Source organism: Macaca mulatta, chromosome 12, assembly GCF_049350105.2.
Source record: "Macaca mulatta isolate MMU2019108-1 chromosome 12, T2T-MMU8v2.0, whole genome shotgun sequence".
Classification (NCBI taxonomy): domain Eukaryota; kingdom Metazoa; phylum Chordata; class Mammalia; order Primates; family Cercopithecidae; genus Macaca; species Macaca mulatta.
The window spans coordinates 3,851,447-3,872,396 of record NC_133417.1 but is presented as its reverse complement, the minus strand read 5'-3'; positions in this window follow the sequence as shown (position 1 = coordinate 3,872,396).

The following is a 20,950-nucleotide window of genomic DNA, read 5'->3' as shown; positions in this document are numbered from 1 at the left end:
TACAACACAACACGCATGAACAATGCACTCATACAGCACACACAACACACAACTCACATACAACATGCACATGCAACACACTCATACAACACACAACACTCATACAACACACAACACACGTAACTCACAACACAACATGCACACACAACACTCATACAACATACATACAATACATGCAACTCACAACATACACATACAACACACTCATACAGCTCACGTACAACACATGCAACTCACGTTCAACACAACATGCACGTACAACACACTCGTACAACACAACACTCATACAATGTACACACAATACATGCAACTCACAACACAACATACACATACAATACACTCATACAACACATACAACACATGCAACTCACGCACAACACAGCATGCACGCACAACACTCATACAACATATAACACATACAACATACACAAAACACACGCAACTCAACACAAATACATGTACAATTCACTCACAACACACAACACTCATACAACACACAACACATGCAACACATAAACACATGTACAACACACTGATACAACACACAACACTCATACATCACACACAATACATGCAGCTCATATACGACATACACATACACACATACAACACACAACACTCATACAACATACAAAGCATGCAACTCACAAATACACGCACAACACACTCATACAACACACAACACTCAAACATACAATAAGTGCAACTCAACACAATATGCACATACAACACACATACAACCCATGCAACTCACATACAACACAACACACTCATACAACACATTCATACAACACACACTATACAGATTCTAAGTATGAAATAGAAAACAGCACACGCACAGTTTCTAAATTTGATGAAAGCTTTTTTCAAGAAAGTCGTCCAACATTCAAACTGGTACCATGTCCTCATTTTCAGCTGCTGTTCAGATTCAAGCATTTTTATCATCTACTCTATGAATTATAATAATACAGCATAAACCCATTTTTCATTTTACACCCACTTTGCTGTGGGGTGCTCCAAAACAGGGGCCAGGAGCCTCAGAGTCGTCCCTCGGAACAAAACACAACCGACACTCAGAGGCCAGGAAGGGAACTCGGGGGGTGACACACACTCTCTCATCTGCAGAGCTCTGCTTCAAATACTTTACACGTAACCAGGGCTGGAACGGGTTGGTGAGGGTACAGACATGGCAAACTGAGAAGAAACTGGCAGGTGGAGAAAGATCAGTCAAAATCCAAGGAAAAATGCTGAACATTTTCCACAAATAGTTCACACAACAGATGATACTCAGGCTACTGAAAGTTTATTGAGAGGGGTCTTGCTCCAAAGAAAAAGTTCTCTCCCAAAGTTATCAAAGTTTCACAGCAGGCACCTGCCCCCAACACACCATCTTCCGAGGGCCTAGGAGTCAAAAAGAAGGTAAGACAGTAGTAAGGGTACAGGGAGAGGAGAGCGGGAGGGGACCGAGAACTCGGAACCAAGAGATGGGCGGACACTGAATGCCTGACTCCAAGGTTATCACCTCAGAAAACAAGTCTGTTTAAGTCCGTAGTAACAGTGTTAGTACTTTCACTGAACCTGCACTCAACACTGGAGAACCTCCCTGTGTTATGAAGACGATCTGAAAAATAACATTAATTCACAATGTAGAGTGATGATTCAGCCACAGAAAATAAAACTGACATAATCCACTACAAGTCACACTATGTCTTTCTTTAAGACTGGTTTATGATGCAGAAAAGAGGCAGTTTGAGATCTAAAATACTTAAACTGGCAAACACCTTGTTTCCCTGAATTCTCACAACCGTGGCATCGGCTAGAGTAAGACAGAGTGGTTTTCAGAGCTTCCAGAACAGCAGAACAGATCAATCATAAATATGCAAAAGTGATCTGAAAATAGAATTAATTAATATTCCACGTTTTGGCTTAAACTAGTCATGTGATTTCCAATAAGTGGGAAACATTCACACCAATTTTTATAAGAAAGTTCAATGTGAACACATAGTACAGATCATTGCCTTTGTTTTGGAATTTATTTATTTAATATGACAATTTCATTTGTATTTAGTTATTCCTGATGTTGAATGCTCATCTTTATTAATGATGAGCTACCCATTTTCTGACTGAGGAAACAGAAAATTGTCACTGCCTAACAGCAATACTCAAAACAGCCTGTATGAAAGGAAAAGGTATATCTGTGTGCACACAGATGCATACACATGCATACACGTACCTATACATGTACACACGTGTGTACACATGTGCATACACATACACACATACACGTGTATGCACGTGCACACGTGCATGCACATGTACACGTGTGTGCATGAGCGCACATGCATGCACACATACGCACATACATGCATACACACGCATATGCACATACACGTACACTCATATACACACATACATATACACACGTACACATGCACACACATACATGCATATACACGTGCACATGGACACGTGGACACGCACATACACACGCATACACACATGCACACACATGCATGCGTACATGCATACGTAAGTATCATCTCAGGTACGTGGATTCAAAATTCTGATGCAAACAAGAATAATTACAAAACAAGGTAGGGTGTCAACAAGTGAGAATTGAGATGAAAGTTCTGATATGTTCCAGAGACAATACGGGAGGTCGTCACATCACATAAATATCTTACCCATTTTAAACGTGACAATTCCTGCCAACATCGGCCTGGATTAAGATGATTTCATTGACATAAGGAACAGAAAATATAATATTTATTCTAATGAGATTCTGTAATCATTACATTATTTTCACAATTATAAGTAATCACTAAATAACTTCCTCCCAAGGGTCTAAAAATAAAAATAAGATAACAAAAGAAGGTCACAGTCCTGACAGCTTTATCATGCAAATCACAACTGTGAAAATTAAGCATGTTTTTGAGACTATGCCCTCCTCAAATATCCTTCCTGGAATTTTGTACCAGTAATGGCTGGTAATTAATTGTTATACCAGCTGGAAAGTATATCATTTGGGGTATGTGAAGTAAACATGTAAAGAGAAATGACCACACACACCTGAAACCAGGCCTCATTTCACAACTGTTTCCTACTTTCGATTTGCTTAGTTTACTTCATGAGGTATCTCGAGGAGAGAAAGCAGAGCTGGGATCTGCCCTGAGGCTGCTTCGGGAAGAGCTGGGTGGGCACCAAGACCCTCAGACCGAGGGCTGAGCTGCGTGGCTATGACCCCATCACTGCAGCTCCCCAAGCGTGTGTCCCTGTGTGTCACGCAAACCCCTGCCACACAGGTGACACACGCCACACGCCTGACACAGGCTCAGCACACAGGGAGCTGCAGGGGCCTTTGAAAGCAGTATGCTGAGAATAGATAGGGCTCAAGGACAGTATCTCCAATTGAACTTTTAATGAACTCCCGTAGGCGCCAAGAAGGCGGGCAGATAAGGAAGAGCATAGAAACAAAGAACTGAGTAGAAGGTTACATCTGGGAAAAGAAAGTTTGTTTTGCATTGCATTCTTTCTGCTGACGTGGGGTTTATGGAGTATAAATAAAGTGAGGCGGAGGCTCTGAGCGCGGCCGCCATGTTCTCTGTGTGTCTTTGTCTTTTGTGTGTTCTTTCATTCTCCACCACCCCCGGCACGGACCCCAACAAGTGGCGCAGCGAGCAGGGTCAGCACGAGTGAGTAGGGGAGAACAAGAAGGGGAACCCCCCTAGGGGCGGGTAAGGCCCGGATATTGTTAAGGGGAACCTTCTTAAGCTTTCATTATGGGGAATTCCATCTCTCTGGCCTCAGAATATTTACGGCTGTTTCAAGGACTGTTGCTGTCTATAGGAGTAAAAGTGAAAGAAAAAGACTTTGAAGTGATTGTTTGCCCATGTTGAACAACATTGTTACTGGTTTCAGTATCAGACTAAAGTGCAGCTGAATCGCAGAGAATGGTTACAGGTAGTAAAAACTCTGCTTAGAGCTCTCCAGTTAGGGGATATTATGCCTCTAAAATTGTGGACCTTGTGTGACTCTATCACTCAGACATTAGAGTTACTTGAGACTGATTCAGAGTGTGGTAATGTAGCCACAGGAGGAAAGATATCTGAGGATTTGGAAAAAATAAAAATAAAATAAATCTGAAATGGAGCCCCTTTGTGCCAGGATAACAGAGGATGGGGGGGTAGCAAAAGGGGGAGAAGAGAAAAAGCCAGCTCTTCCTTCTTCTAAGGGAAATTCTGACATGCAGTGTATTATGGAAATGCTTCAACAAATATTACAGATATATTCTTCTAATTCACCTTTGCGAGCTTTCCCTGTTTCTTTTCCTTCTGCCCTGTTAAAAGAGGATTTTCCAGTGCCTCCAACCCCCCAGCTTCCTTATCTTTACCTTTGTTTGGCAAAGTTGAAGCCCTGTTCACATCAGACATACTTTAAATTTATACTAAACACCTGTTTAATATGTTAAAACCAGTGTATATGTATATCTTATTGTTTGTTAAAATATTATGAGTATTTCAATAGTCAATAAATAAACACATTAATATTAACTATTAATATTAATATAGTATTAATAACCCCAGCTAGGAAATTGTTATGTTATAGGGGTGCATAGGTTCCACCAATTTACACTCCAAACAGAAGTTGAATATTCGAGCTGCTTAATACATTAACTACCTCTTGATATTTTCTGTGTTTTTAAATTTTAACCATTGTATTGTGTATGTAATGATTCTCAATTTGGTATTAATATACATATTTCCTAGTGAGTAATGATGTTAGACATATAGGTTTATTGTCATTTCTTTGTTCTGCTACTTTTGGTTGGGTTATTTGCCTTTTCTTATTAATATGTTGAGATTCTTTATATTTGGGGATATGAGTATTATTATATATTATATATACTTTTAATTAAAAAAAAAATTTAAGGAGCTGGATCTGTTTCCAATTATTTGTGCTTCTTTTGCTCCTAATGCTCAGTTTTCAAATGGTGGCAATAATGTCCAATTTAATGCCTTACAAATTAAATTTTTAAAAAGAAATGAAAGCTGCCATTTCTAACTATGGACCTCAATCTCCTTTTATCCTTGGTCTTCTTGATATTTTTCATCAGAAAATTTGATAATTCCTATAGACTGGAAGACTTTGGGGAAGGCTTTTCTTGATCGTTCTCAGTGGTTACAATTGCACAGCTTGTAAATGAACAAGGCACATGTATAGGCTAGAAGAAATGTTATGTGTGATCCCCCTGGACCCACTGAGGAACAACTCACAGGCACGGACCAATATGCTACTCTTAATGCTCAGGCTGGTTTAGATGATGTTGCCTTTACTCAAATCAAGACTTTGTTTTTAAGGGCCTGAAATAAGGTAGAGATAACAGGAAAATGTTCCCTTTCCTCTGTGAAGATTTTACAGGGCACAAATGAACTATATTCAGATTTCGTAGCCCGTCTTCAGGATGCTGTCTTCAAAATTGTGGGTGCTGGCCTTGCTTCAAAAATTGTGTTATAAACATTGTCTTTTAAAAATGCTTATGCTGACTGTTAAAAATTGTTAAAATCGTTAAAGGCCAATGGGGCCAATTTAGATAAATATATTAAAACTTGTGTTAGTGTTGGAGGGGCTATTTATGATGCTCAATTATTTGCTGGAGCTTTGTCTAAAGCCTTAAAAGGAAATAACAGACAAGGTGTTTGTTTGCAGTGTGGTAAACCTAGACATTTCAAAAAAAAGAATGTCATAAAAATTGAACACTTTTATCCCTCAAGGCAGAAAGCTGCCTTCAGAGGTGTACAAATATTGTGGTAAAGGTCGACATTGGACAAATAAATGTCGTTCCAAAACTGATAAAAGTGGAAATTTACTGTCTCCTCTCCTGGGAAACGGGAGCCGGGGCCCACAGGCTTGGGGCCCCAACAATTACAATAGAAGTCTACTACAATATTCAGTGAGCAATGGCCTACAACATTAAGGAATAAATTCAAGTCCTCCTTAAGGATCCCACACCTTACCCCAGTTTCTCAGCTTTATGCGGCAACTAAGCAGAGCGCCGCTGCTGACTTAGCTATTACTCAGCCTTATACTTTGTCTCCTAATAGAGGAGTATATAAATTAGCTATTAGAGTGTGTGGCCCTTTGCCAAAAGGACACGATATTACTAATAAAATTTTTATTTTGGTACAAGTTTCACAATTTATACGCCTAGAGGCAGGGGAACGTATTCTCAATAGAGAGGGTTTCGTAGCACAGAAAAAACTGTTTTTTGGGAAACTTTAGTTTCTAATCAAAAGCCCTTATGTTCATTGCACATTAATGGGATAGTTTTAAAAGAGTTAATTGATACGGGGGTGAATATGTCTATTATTTGTTTAAATTAGTGGCCTATACAATGGGAAAAAAGACAAGTTTCAATTATACTCACTGGCTTGGGTGCTGCTTCTGTGATTTATCAAGACGTAGAACCTTTAACCTGTGTCGGTCCTAAAGGTCAACAAGGTCAAGTGTTTTTTTTAATTTTTATATTGTTCCTATCAATATTAATTTTTGGGAACAAGATCTTTCACAACAATTTGCTGCTTTTTTACACATTCCTCATATTTCCTCAGCTGCCAAAAATAAGATGTTCAAAATGGGCTACAATCCTTTAAACTCATAGCCACCACTCCTATTTAGGTGAAACAGTGACTATTATTTAAAGAAATACTTAGGACTCTAAAAGAGTAAGTCAAAAAACAAATGGCCGAGAGGAATATAAAGCCACGTATTTCTGCATGGAATTCCTGTCTTTGTCTTGTCTTAAAATTATAAATGTTTACATTAAACCTAGGGAAAGTTTACAGCCTGGTCTTCCTAATCCTGCCCTTATCCCACAAAGTTAAAACCAGAGAAAAGCAGCAAGATGCTTTTGTATCATTACAAACTCAGCTTTCTTTCTACTCACTTAATATTGCCACAGAAAAAATTTAACTGGATTTTCTTATCAATATTTAGGTTATACCTTGGGGGCACAAAATATTCGACCCCAAAAAATTCAAATTCGACGTGATCATTTAAAAACATTAAATGATTTTCAAAAGCTTCTAGGAGACATTAATTGGATGCGTCCTGTTTTAGGAATACCAACATATCAGTTATAACATCTTTTTTTCTATTCTAGAAGGAGACAGTCACTTGGACAACTCACGGCATTTAACTCCTTTGGCTTTACAGGAACTCCAGCCTGTTGAAGAGCAACTTCAAAAGGCCCTTCCTTTTGTTTATTTCATACTTTACCTTCTCCCACAGGAATGATTCATCAAACTAGTCGACCACTAAAATGGATCTTTTTGTCCAATAAAATATCCAAACGCTTGGCTACTTATATCGATCGTTTAGCTGAACTGATCATCAAAGGACGGCATCACTGTCGACAACTTTGGGGAGGAGATCCTTCCTTAATTATCTCTCAATTCACTCATAGTCAGATCACTTATCTTCTTGCAACTTCTGATTCTTGGCAAGAAGCTTCATCAATCTTGAGTTACAGTTTATCCTTATCCCTCGGTGCAATAGGGAGAATTGTTTGCTATTCTCATGGTCTTACTTGATTTCCCTACTACTGGTTGTAACATTGTTAGTGATTCTCAATACGCCGTTTATGTTACTTCTTATATTTCTCAGGCCACTCTACCTCTTTGTACTACTTCTTCTCTTCAGAAATTCTTTTCTTTGTTATCCTTTACTTTGAGCCAACATCGAGCTCCTTTATTCATCACTCATCTTCGTTCTCATTCTCAACTTTCTGGACCATTAGTTCATGGTAATACTCAGATTGATTTGCTTTTAATCGGCCACCTACATGCTGCAGAACAAAAATATACTCTACATCACACTAATAGTTCTGGCCTTCAACGATGGTTTCATTTAACTCATAAACAAGCTCGTTCTCTTATTCGAGCTTGTCCTTCCTGTGCTCCTTTGAGCATTCCATCCTTCCATCCTGGGGTTAATCCACGAGGTGTCCCTTCTTTTAGACGATTAAAGTATGTTCATCATACCATTGATACCTTTTCTCATTTCTGTTATTACTCATCTCTTAGCTTATTTCGCCATCATGGGCATTCCTCATACTTAAAACTAATAACGCCCCTGCCTATGTCTCTCGTAAATTACAAGTTTTCTTACAGCAATACAATATTCAACATATCACCGGTATCCCGGGCAACAGTCAAGGTCAAGCCATCATTGAGCGCACAAATTTAACTTTAAAAACTTAACTATTAAAACAAAACAAAAAGGGGGAAATGAGCCCCCCAGAAACCAGATTTTGAAACCAGATTTTGAAGGTTCTTTTTACCTTAATTTTTTTGAATCAATGGAGACAATTGCAAGACTCTGCTGTCGTAACCCATCTTTCCTCAACTCCCTCGGTGATAGTCCCTGCTGACAGTTTAAAGGTTTGGTATCCTAATGAAGAAGGTAAGCATGTTCAAGGGCAAGTTCTAAAACAGGGACGGGGCTATGCTCTTGTCCTTACAGGGAGTGGACCTGAGTGGTTTCCTACAAGATGATTGAAACCCTGTTGAAAAGAAAACTGGATTCAGCATGCATTTCTTCCTTTGTTAGATGTGCCTCGGCGGGAGACTTATTTCTCTTAGTGAGGCTTTGTATGAATGTTGGACTTATATTCCCTTTCCACCCTTGTATCAGGGAGTCGCCTGAGAGGAGGCGGAAATTAAGGTTTTCACCAATAACATTACTTGGATGCCATCCCCCATATGGACAAGGACAACATAGAACGGGAAACAGCAATTATAATCAGCACATACCAATTTGGAGTGGAAGGACTTCCAATATGTATGGGAAATAGTCCTCATTGTCTCCAAAAATCGCATGAAGCTTGGGCTGTTCGTTATAAACATAGTCATGTGGCTGCTAATACTGTTATTATTGTAACTAGAAGTTTTTAATATAATCATACTGTATATAGTAATGAAACTATTCCTAGTTCTTTACTTTTTTGTCCTATTCTAGACGTTTCTCCTAATATTGAGGTGCTGGAGTGACAATAATGTCGGGGAACTAAACCCCGGATTTTATTAGAATACAACGGGATGCAAATAACTGATTGAAGTGTGCACGGTGATTTTCAAACAAAATTTAGTCACATACCTTTGAAATGACACTGGGTAAATAAAAGTATTGCTGCTAACAGTAATGAAACCTTGGTATGGCGTGAAGGAGGCCTGAAGTACAGAGTTATTTTTGGAAGTTGTTAGTTGCAGGCGATGCCATTAGCACTTTTGTGGGGAATATGCCCCTTAATCTTTCTAACCCAAATAACTCCTTTCATATTCAGTTATATCGGAATACCTCCTGATATATTATTGCTTGTGTCCGTAAGCCCCACCTATTATTAGCAGGAAATTTGACATGGGATAATCTTGCGGGGATTGTTAATTGTACAGATACGTGTACATTTTTGTCTTGCCTCAATCATTCCTGGTGGCACAATTTTACTGAGGATATTTATATCCTCAGGGCTCGTAAGGAAATTTGGCTACCTGTTAACCTTACGCGACCATGGGGGGCATCACCTCTTGAGACTTATATTTGGACTTCTCTCCAGCGAACCCTCCGTGCCCTTGGACTTATAATTGCCTCGGTGATGAGCCTTGTCGCCATCGTCTCCACTGCAGCCATAGCAGGACTCGCTCTTCGTCAAAGCATACAAAATGCTGAATTTATGCAGCAATGGCACGAACAATCTCACCGGTTATGGCTTCAACAACGAAACATTGATTCTCAACTTGCTGAAAGATTGGACAACATGGAGCAAGCATTGACATGGCTTGGAGATCAGCTCACTGTACTCAGTACTCGGATGACATTACAATGTGATTGGAACTCCGCTCAATTTTGTGTAACGCCTGTGCCTTTTAACATCTCTCAAAATTGGACTGTAATCCGAAAATTATTAGTAGGCCATAAAAATATTAGTTTGGACATCCAAGAGCTCACTCAGAACATTTCCGAAGCATTTCAACAACAATTACATGTGTTGTCCGGAACTGTAACCCTTCAGGAGCTGGGTCAGCGCCTTGCTTTAACCCATGGACCCAGATGAAGATATGGATTTCTACAATCTCTGGAAGTATATTGCTTTGGGCACTTGGATTGGGTCTACTTCTTTTGGTGATTCGATGCTCCCTCCGTCGCCTCCAAAAACAAAAGAAAACACAAGAACAAATATGGGCTACCTTTTTAGGATTGAGGCAAAACAAAAAAAAAAGGGGGGGGAAATGCAGGGGCCTTTGAAAACAGTATGCTGAGAATAGATAGGGCTCAAGGACAGTATCTCCAATTGAACTTTTAATGAACTCCCGTAGGCGCCAAGAAGGCGGGCAGATAAGGAAGAGCATAGAAACAAAGAACTGAGTAGAAGGTTACATCTGGGAAAAGAAAGTTTGTTTTGCATTGCATTCTTTCTGCTGACATGGGGTTTATGGAGTATAAATAAAGTGAGGCGGAGGCTCTGAGCGCGGCCGCCATGTTCTCTGTGTGTCTTTGTCTTTTGTGTGTTCTTTCATTCTCCACCACCCCCGGCACGGACCCCAACAGGGAGCGATCAGTAAGTGGTGACTAGAGAGAAGTGACGACCTTCAGCGTGGACGGAGAAAACAGGCCACAGACTCACAGAGGAAACGCCACAGATCCACAGACGGAGAAAACACCACAGACGCACGGACGGAGGAAACACCACAGACGCACGGAGGGAAGAAAAGTGCCACAGACGCATGGAGGGAGGAAAAGTGCCACAGACGCAGGGACGAAAGAAATGTCACTGACACACGGATGGAAGAAACACCACAGACGCATGGATGGAGGAAACGTGCCACAGAGGCACACACGGAGAAAACAGGCCACAGATGCACGAACGGAGGAAACGCCACACATGCACGGACGGAGGAAACAGGGCAGAGACGCCCACACACCAGTGTGGAACGTCGGACAGGAACGTCCTGGCCATGCACTGTCCACTCCCCCTAGAGACTTCCCACCCCAGAGCACTCAGGATGGCTGTGGAGCGCCTGCCACGCACCCCAGAGGCGAAGCTGGGGAGCCAGAGATGAACAGGTTCACGTCCATCAAATGCAGCTGCAATCCCTGTAATAACTGCAGGTCACTATTAAACAGAAGGGCACCTCACTTGGAATAAAAGCACTCTGCATAAAAGAACTAAAGATTGGCTGGAGACAGCTTAGAAACTGTCACCATTATTCTTGTTAGTGACAGCGAAGCTTCAAGAGTGGTCATTTTTCCTGTAGAAATCCCACAGAGGTGATTCCTGGAACTCATTTAGAATATTTCTTTCCCAGAAACCACACAACCAAGAACTTAATAGTGCCGTCTCTTGACCAGAAAGATTCAGATTTCTGATGAAACTAAACCCTGTCCAGCCTCCTGATTCTAGAAGATGCTATACAGAAAAGCTAACTCAAAGGGGTCTCATTTCTTTTGTCGTCCATGACACATATAAAAAAAAAATTTTTAAATATACAAAAAATGTAGGAATTGTACAGTGAATACCCATGTGTCTACCCCCTGGATCACAGATTAGATTTAAATGTAAAGTTCTAAAGGTTCCCAGCTAAGGAAACGTGCAGTGTAAGCCTCTACCTGGTTAGAACCAAGGGGAATGGAATGAGCTTTCCCCAGCCTTGCTGCTCAGCTGGGAGGAGCTGCCACAGCTCAGCCACCCCACCCCAGAGCACCCAGGATGGCTGTGGAGTTCCTGCCACCCACCCCAGACATGAGGCTGGATAACCAATCGCGGTGTTAAGAATGAGCCAGCCTTTAGAGGCCATGTGGTCTATACTTGAATAGAAAATGTTCCAGGAAACTAAAGATTCCAATGCGTGTGCTGAATTCCTAACCATTTGAAACCCAGGCTCCTCATCTATATACAAAGAACAACGCTCTCTCCTGGGAAAGCATTTCAGAAGCACGAAAAAGGATCCACATGAGAGCAGCTGAAAACTACAAGGCATCATGCAATTATAAACCTTTTTCTATATCTTTGTTTCAAGGAATGTCAGCATTCTAAATATTGCAGTTCATCCCACATCACCTTTCAGGAGCAAATCATAACGATCAAAACTATCAGCAGAATCACTACCAGCTCAGTCACCACGTGCTTCTTCTTCCTGCATGACAATTCCTGCAGAACGATGGGACCATCCCAGAATGGCTCCCTGCCATCATGTGCCCATTCTCCTTCCCCAGGGAGCTATTCCTGTACTCATGAGGCATGGGAAACCTGTATAACGTCACCAGAAAGTCCTTGTTTGACTTACACACTTCCCAGAAGGGCTGATTTTATCCAGACTCCTAACTGTGTCAAACACTAAACCTAAAAAATCATCAAGAAACCAAAGAAATGTAAGGCCAGGTCCTGCCCCAGGTGCATGGCTACTAGGGGAGAAATAGAAAATGAGACATGAAAGGAAAGTTTTAAGATATTCAGACCATCACTGGATGATTCCAGGAACCCATTACAGATCATTGCTGTTCCTAATAACAGGAAAGAAATTCTAAAATCCCAACAGGCATGGTGAGTCCCTCACTTGCATGAAGTCAAAATAATAATCCATCACTCTCTTCAAAAGGACAAAAGAAAAACTCTACTTCCTCTTCATATTAATTTGTGTAAAGCAACTTAAGTGAGAAAATCTTAATGTCTGGACTGTGATATCAATAGCAAAATAATCCCAAGATTCCCAATTAAAAGATACAGACGGCCTGAATGAATTTAAAACAAGAAAAACTGACTATATGCTGCCTACAAAAAACTCAGTTCAGCCGCAAAGACACACATAGACTAAATGTGAAGGGATGGAAAAACACATTCCACATTAATGGAAATCAAAAGTGAGCAAGAGTAGCCATATTTATTTCAGATCAATCACAATTTAAGTCAAAAACTGTAAAAAGGAGAAAAAAAGGTAATTATATAATAAAGAGATCAAAATAGCAAAAGGATATAACAATTACGAGTATATGTGCACCCAACAACAAAGCACTCAGATATATAAAGCAAATATTAGTAGATCTAAATAGAAAGAGAGGTCTGGCGCAGTGCCTCATGCCTATAATCCCAGCATTTTGGGAGGGATGTGGAGGCAGGTGGATCACCTGAGGTCAGGAGTTTAATACCAGTCTGGCCAACATGGTGAAACCTTCTCTCTACTAATACAAAAAATTAGCCCAGCATGGTGGCATATGCCTGTAATCCCAGCTACTTGGGAGGCTGAGGCAGGAGAATCACTTGAACTCAGGAGGTGGAGGTTGCAATGAGTTGAGATTGCACCTCTGCACTCCAGCCTAGGCAACAACAGCAAAACTCTGTCTCAAATAAATTTATATATACATAAATATACACACACACACACACACACACATATATATATATATATATATATATATATATATACACACACATATATATATATATATATATGGAGAGAGAGAGAGACAGAGAGAGACAGGGAGACACCAACACAACAATAGTAGGAGCTTCAAAATCCCACTGTCAGCACTGGAGGTCATCTAGACAAAAAATAACAACAAAACATCAAATTTAAAGTCCAGTGTAGACCAAATGGACCTATCAGACATTTACAGAACATTTCATCCAACAGATACATAATGCACATTCTTCTCCTCAGCACATGGAACATTCTCTAGAATCCACCACATGTTAGGCTACAAAAGAATTCTCAATACATTTTTTCTAAAATTGAAATAACATCTAGGATATTCTCAGACTCTAACAGAATAAAGCTATAAATCAACAACAAGGAACAGACACTTCTCAAAAGAAGACATTTATGCAGCCAATAGAGACATGAAAAAATGCTCATAATATAGAATGAGACCACCACTTCTCCTGTTGTCTTTCCCAACTTTTCCCCGTCTCCCCTTTTCCCTAGTTTATAAGACAGGAGAAGGGGGAGAAAACAAAAAGTTGGAAGGAAACAGAAGTAAGATAAATAGCTAGACGACCTTGGCACCACCACCTGGCCCTGGTGGTTAAAATAATAATAATAATATTAACCCCTGACCCAAACTACTAGTGTTATCTGTAAATTCCAGACATTGTCTGAGAAAGCACTGTAAAACGTTTTGTTCTGTTAGCTGATGCATGTAGCCTCCCATCATGTTTTGTCTGCGGCTAGTCCTGCTACAATAATCACTCGCCATCAGAGAAATGCAAATCAAAACCACAATGAGATACCATCTCACACCAGTTAGAATGGCGATCATTAAAAAGTCAGGAAACAACAAGTGCTGGAGAGGATGTGGAGAAATAGGAACACTTTTACACTGTTGGTGGGACTGTACACTAGTTCAACCATCGTGGAAAACAGTGTGGTCATTCCTCAAGGATCTAGTACTAGAAATACCATTTGACTCAGCCATCCCAATACTGGGTACATACCCAAAGGATTATAAATCATGCTGCTATAAAGACACATGTACATGTATGTTTATTGCGGCACTATTCACAACAGCAAAGACTTGGAACTAATCCAAATGTCCATCAATGACAGACTGGATTAAGAAAATGTGGCACATATACACCATGGTATACTATGCAGCCATAAAAAAGGATGAGTTCATGTCCTTTGTAGGGACATGGATGGAGCTGGAAACCATCATTCTCAGCAAACTATCGCAAGGACAGAAAACTAAACACTGCAAGTTCTCACTCATAGGTGGGAAATGAACAGTGAGATCACTTGGACACAGGAAAGGAAACATCACACACTGGAGCCTGTTGTGGGGAGGGGGGAGGCGGGAGGAGGGAGGGATAGCATTAGGAGATATACCTAATGTAAATGATGAGTTAATGGGTGCAGCATACCAACTTGGCACGTGAATACACATGTAATAAACCTGCACATTGTGCACATGTACTCTAGAACAAAAAGTTTAATTAAAAAAAAAAAATCAACAACAAGGAGAACTTTCAAAACTGTATAAATACATAGAAATTACACAATATGCCCTTGAATAGCCAATGGGTCAATGAAGAAATGAAGAAGGAAATTTAAAAATTTCTTGAAATAAATGAAAACAGAAACACAACATATCAAAGTTTATGGTATACAGCAAAAGCAGTATTAAGAGGAAAGTTTATAACAATGAACTCCTACATTTAAAAAACAGATTTAAAATAAACAACCTAACAACGAACTGCGATGAGCTAGAAGAGCAAGAACAAATCAAATCCAAAAGTGGTAGAAGAAAAGAAATAACAAAGATCAAAGAGGAACTAAATAAACTTGAAACTAACAAATATAAAAATGAAGAAAAAAATATTGGTTTTTTGAAAAGATAAATAAAATAGACAAACCATTAGCTACACTAAGCAAACAAAAAGAAATCCCAAAGAAATAAAATTAGAAACAGAAAAGGAGAATGATAGTTGATACTACAGAAATACAAGGGATCATTACAGACTATTTTGAACAATTGTATGTCAACAGATTGGAAAATCTAGAAGAAATGGATAAATTCCCGGACACGTACAACCTACCAAGATGGAACCAAGAAGAAACGGAAATCCTGAAGAGACCAATAATGAGTAACATGTATGACTAAGTAATAATAAAAAGTCTCCCAACAAAGAAAACCCCAGAACTAGGTGACTTCGCAGCTGAACTCTACACATTTTTATTTCAATTCTTCTCAAACTATTCTAAAAGTATTGAAGAGGAGGGAATTCTGCCAAGTTCATTCTTCAAGACCAGCATTACCCTGATACCAAAATAAGGCAAGGACACAATAAAAAGAGAAAACTATAGGTCAATATTCCTGATGAACACAGATGCAAAAATCCTCAACAAAATACTAACAAACTGAATCCAACAGCAAATCAAAAAGATTATACACCATGATCAAGTGGGATTTATCCCACGATGCAAGGATTGCTCATCAAACACAAATCAATAATCATGCTACATCACATCAACAGAATTAAGGACAAAAACCATAATATCATTTCGATAGATACAGAAAAAGCATTTGATAAAATTCAACGCTGCTTCATGATAGAAAGTCTCAACAAACGAGGCACTGAAGGAAACATACCTCAACACAATAAAGGCCATATGTGACAAACCCACAGCTAACATAATGGGGAATGGGGAAACACTAAGAGCTTTTTCTCTGAGATCTGTAAAAGACAAGGACGCCCACTTGTGCCACTCCTATTCAACACAGCACTGAACGTCCTAGTCAAGAGCAGTCAGGCAAGAGAAAGAAATCAAGGGCACCCAAAGTGGAAAGGAGGCACTCTAATTATCTGTTTTCAGACAATGTGCTCTTATATATTAAAAAAAAAAAAAGACTCCAGCAAAAATCTCTTTGAACTGATAAACAAATTCAGTAAAGTTACAGAATACAAAATCAACATATAAATATCAGTAGCATTTCTATAGACCAACAATGAGCCAGTGAAAAAAGAAATCAAGAAAGCAATCCCATTTAACTACAAAAATATAAAATAAAAATAAAAATACCTCAGAAGAAATCTAACCAAGAAGGTTAAAGATCTCTATGAGGAAAACGATATTCTACCCTCTGAAGGTAGAACAGTGGCTTCTAGAGACAGGAAAGGGCGGCGGGAAGGCAGAAAGGGAGAGGTTGTCTAATGGATACAAAATTACATCTAGATAGTAAAAATAAGGGTTAGTGTGCTATAGCCTTGTAGGGTGACTATAGTTTACAATTTATTGTATATTTTCAAGCAGCTAGAAGAGAGGATTTTAAATATTCCCAGCATTAAGAAATGACAAATGTTTGAGATGATGGACATGCTAATTACCCTGAGTTGCTAATTACACACGAAAAACATGTATTGAAATATCATACTGTATCCCATGGATATGTACTATAATGTGTCCATTAAAAATAATAATTGTTAAAAACCCAAGGGTCATTTCTCATGTGTCCTTTGTCAGTGATGTGGTCCATTGGTGGAGACCTAGCCATTTGCAAGTAAGACTATAGTCACTTGAGCTGAAAGCAAATGAATCGTCACAAAAATTACCACTGGCACCAAGTCTTTCCAGAATTTCCTGCCCACAGCACTGCCACAGTCACTGTGGGCAGGAAAGACACACTAGCACCCAAGTTTCAACCCCAGTAAAGTTGATGCTTTTATTTCTCTGGTTTGGAATAGGTGTGTGTTCATAATTTACGTTTACTCCAACTGTCCCCTTGCTTAAATAGCTTCTTAAGGATAACTTCCTCTTACTAAATCCCAACAGCTTCTGAGCATCCATTATATTCTCCAAAGTAAATAAAAAGAGAAAACGTGTTGAAAGCCTGATAATGTTCACTTAAGAATCCAGCATGATGTACAGCTTGAAATGGCTACTCCACCTTGTTCCTTTACATGACTTTTAAAGTAGCCCCAGTTATTATACATAATTGAAGTCATAATTTCTGCAATACCATTAGGTCCACGAACGGTGGGGCCAGGGGACTTCAAAGTCTGTCTCCGATTTTTTTTTTTTTTAAAGGAAAGCTCATGAGAGTAGGTAATGAAAATAAATATTCACACAACTCGGAACAGGGGATGGTGAAACATAAAGCTCCAGCCTGGCACAGGTGTCCAGCCAGTGAGGGTGGGGACACAGACTCATATGGTCCCCACAATCCCTCAGAAATGCCACAGACAGGTGGGTGGCCTGAGACAGAGCCAGGCTCCGAATTCCGGGAGCTGTCTGGCTCATGTGCACCTCATGTGGTCCACACTGCACGAGGATGCCCAACGTCACCAGTCCCGGTGCAGAACACAAGAATGCCCCATGGCATGAGCCCCCGCTGCACAGCATAGCCCGAAGGTGCCAGCTCAGACTCCTACACACGCTGGTCACCAAGGCACTGCCCTCCAGGAAGGAGGACCCCAGAGGTCGTGGCAGGGTGAGGTTCTGCTCTTCATCATCCGCGAGCAGAGGGGAAAGTCCCAGCAGACATTTGGGGAGCCTCTACACGTGGTTCTGGGACTCTGAGTGGAGGTTCAAAGATGTCCCCAGGTACGCCAGACTCAAACCTAAAAAAGACCCATTCTTCCAGATATGCCCAGACTGGAACCTATATAGGCCATCCTTCCTAGCTTTTCTCTGGAAAAGCAGGCTTAAAAGAGTATCGACTAAAAGGGGCCACCAGGAAGACAGAAGTCCTATCTTTAAAAAAAGATATTTTTTTTTTTTTTTAAAAAGAGGCACTGAGGCTCTGACCCATCTGAGCACAGAGTACATGCTCGGCAGCCTCTGTCAGAGCAGAGCAAGTACACACATGCTCTCCATGCCCTGTGCTCCCAGCACCCGTGCTCCCCGCACCCATGCTTCACACGCCCGTGCTCCCCACACCCGTTCTCCCCGCACCCGTCCTCTCCACGCCCATGCTCCCTACACCTATCTGTGCTCCCCATGCCTATGCTCCCTGCAGCCGTGCTCCCCGCACTGTGCTCCCTGCGCCCATGTCTGCTCCTCGAGCTCTCTTCCACTGGTTTCCTCTGTACATCCCTCTTGATAGTCACTGTCACCTCGAATCACCTGGCTAAATGGAGGTAAAGAAAAAGTCTAGAGTAGCACATTGGAGGACAGAGTGGAAGTGGCTATTTACCAAGCAGGGCTATGAGATGAGCGCATCTGATCCCCATTAATCCTGACGGTCAGTTGATTAGCCCTGTTCAACAGCTGGGGACACTGAGGTGTGGAAGGACGGGCTTGCTTACCCCAGACGATGCTGACAGTGTGGGCCCAGCCCAGTCCCACAGCCACCAGGAGGAGGCTCCTCACTGGGCAGGCGCGGATGTGCAGCCCAGAGAACGCTTGGGACCCTGGCACAGACTCCTCAGGAAGGAAACAGAGAAAGGCCCACAGAGACTCAAGCAGCACAGAAGAAGGTCACCCACAAGTTAAAAATAGATGTTTGTGCTTTACCGTCCCAGAGTGCTAAAAATCCAACCCACTCACACGCACAGCCTGACGTGAGCCTGGCCTCCTGCAGCACTGGGCTAAGCGAGAGACGTACCTGCCTCTCTCCCGACAATAGCAGACTTGGCAGCTATTCTTCAATGTACTTGACACGCTTCTGTGAGGATTAAGCGACACTCTGTCGACACTGGCTAAGTTTAATCCTGACACAGCCAACCATCTAGATCTGCAGTGAACAAACAACTTACTTTGGATGATTCTGCCACTAACAAAGACCCTGAATCTCCCACCAAAGCTTAGTGACACGACTTACCTTTCTGTTTTCATTTCAGGTACACTGGCCCACATGATCTAATTTACCTGCTGATAATGCCTTGGAAAGACCACCAGGGGGCCCCACACCATTTTCAGCTTTAGAGGGATGTGAATTTCCCTTTGATGAGAAAGGTGATGGGGAAATAAAACAAGGATCCAAAACAGATGCCTGTGTGTTTCCTGGGAGTGATAAAGTCAGGAACTGCCTCTGTGTGTCAGGCGAGGGAATAACAGAGACAATGGCACCAACTCCTGAGACAGAAGACCTGATGCATGGTGCAGCCACCGCCTGTGGCCAAGGAAATTCCAGAGAATGTAGACCCCAGTTGTATGGTACAGCCACCATGTGCGACCACAGAAATTCCAGGAATGCAGACCCTCAGTCACATGGTACAGCCACTATCTGCAGCCACAGAAATTCCAGAGAACGCAGACCCTCAGACACATGGTACAGCCACTATCTATGGCCATGGAAATTCCAAGGAATGCAGACCCTCAGTCACATGGTACAGCCACCATATATGGCCACGGAAATTCCGAGGAATGCATACCCCAGTCGCATGGTGCAGCCACAGCCTGCAGCCACAGAAATTCTGGAGAACGCAGACCCCAGTCGCATGGTACAGCCACTACCTATGGCCATGGAAATTCCAGAGAACAGAGACCCTCATTCCCATGGTACAGCCACCACCTATGGCCACGGAAATTCAGGGGAACGCAGACCCTCAGTTACATGGTACAGCTACCACCTGTGGTCACAGAAATCCTGGGGAACACAGACTCCAGTCGCATGGTGCAGCTACCACCTGTGGTCACAGAAATCCTGGGGAACACAGACTCCAGTCGCATGGTGCAGCCACCACCTGCAGTCACGGAAATTCCAGGGAATGCAGACCCCAGTCACATGGTACAGCCACCATCTATGGCCACGGAAATTCCAGGGAACATAGACACCAGTCGCATGGTGCGGCCACCACCTGTGGCCATGGAAATTCTGGGGAATGCAGGCCCCAGTCTCTAAAGTATGAACTTCACTGCAGTGAATGTGGAAGAGTTTCTCTCTGTGCAGAGCTCAGTATCCAGAAGGGGAGATGGCCCCAGGAATGCCTTCCTCCTCCTCAGAGCTCAGGGCCTAGGGCTGACACCCTTGGGAGGGGTCCTTGTTCAGCAATTGTGCCTGTGGAGGGTCCCCCAACACTCACCGTGCACCTCCTAGGAGCGGAGGCTACAAAAGGGAGCCAGAGACCAAGCTCTGCTCAGACAACAGTGAGCTGATGGCCTTCCACTCTAAGTTCAACAGGGACCCAGGGACCAAGCTCTGCTCAGACAATAGTGAGCAGATGGCCTTCCACTCTAAGTTCAACAGGGACCCAGGGACAAAGTTCTGCTGAGACAACAGTGATCTGATGGCCTTCCACTCTAAGTTCCAACTGCATGGAATGTGTATTCCATGAATGCTTGTTAAATGAATGATTCATATAAGGTCATCTGTGCTGACCTTTGCTGGTCTGCTGAATGTGAGCTTCAGAGCATAGGCCTCATTCCTGGAGCAGCCAGCTCTTCCCAGAGCGACGGCCGCTGCAGGGCAAAGCCCAGAGCTTGTCCTGCAGCAACACACTCAGGACCCTGCGCTGGGCACG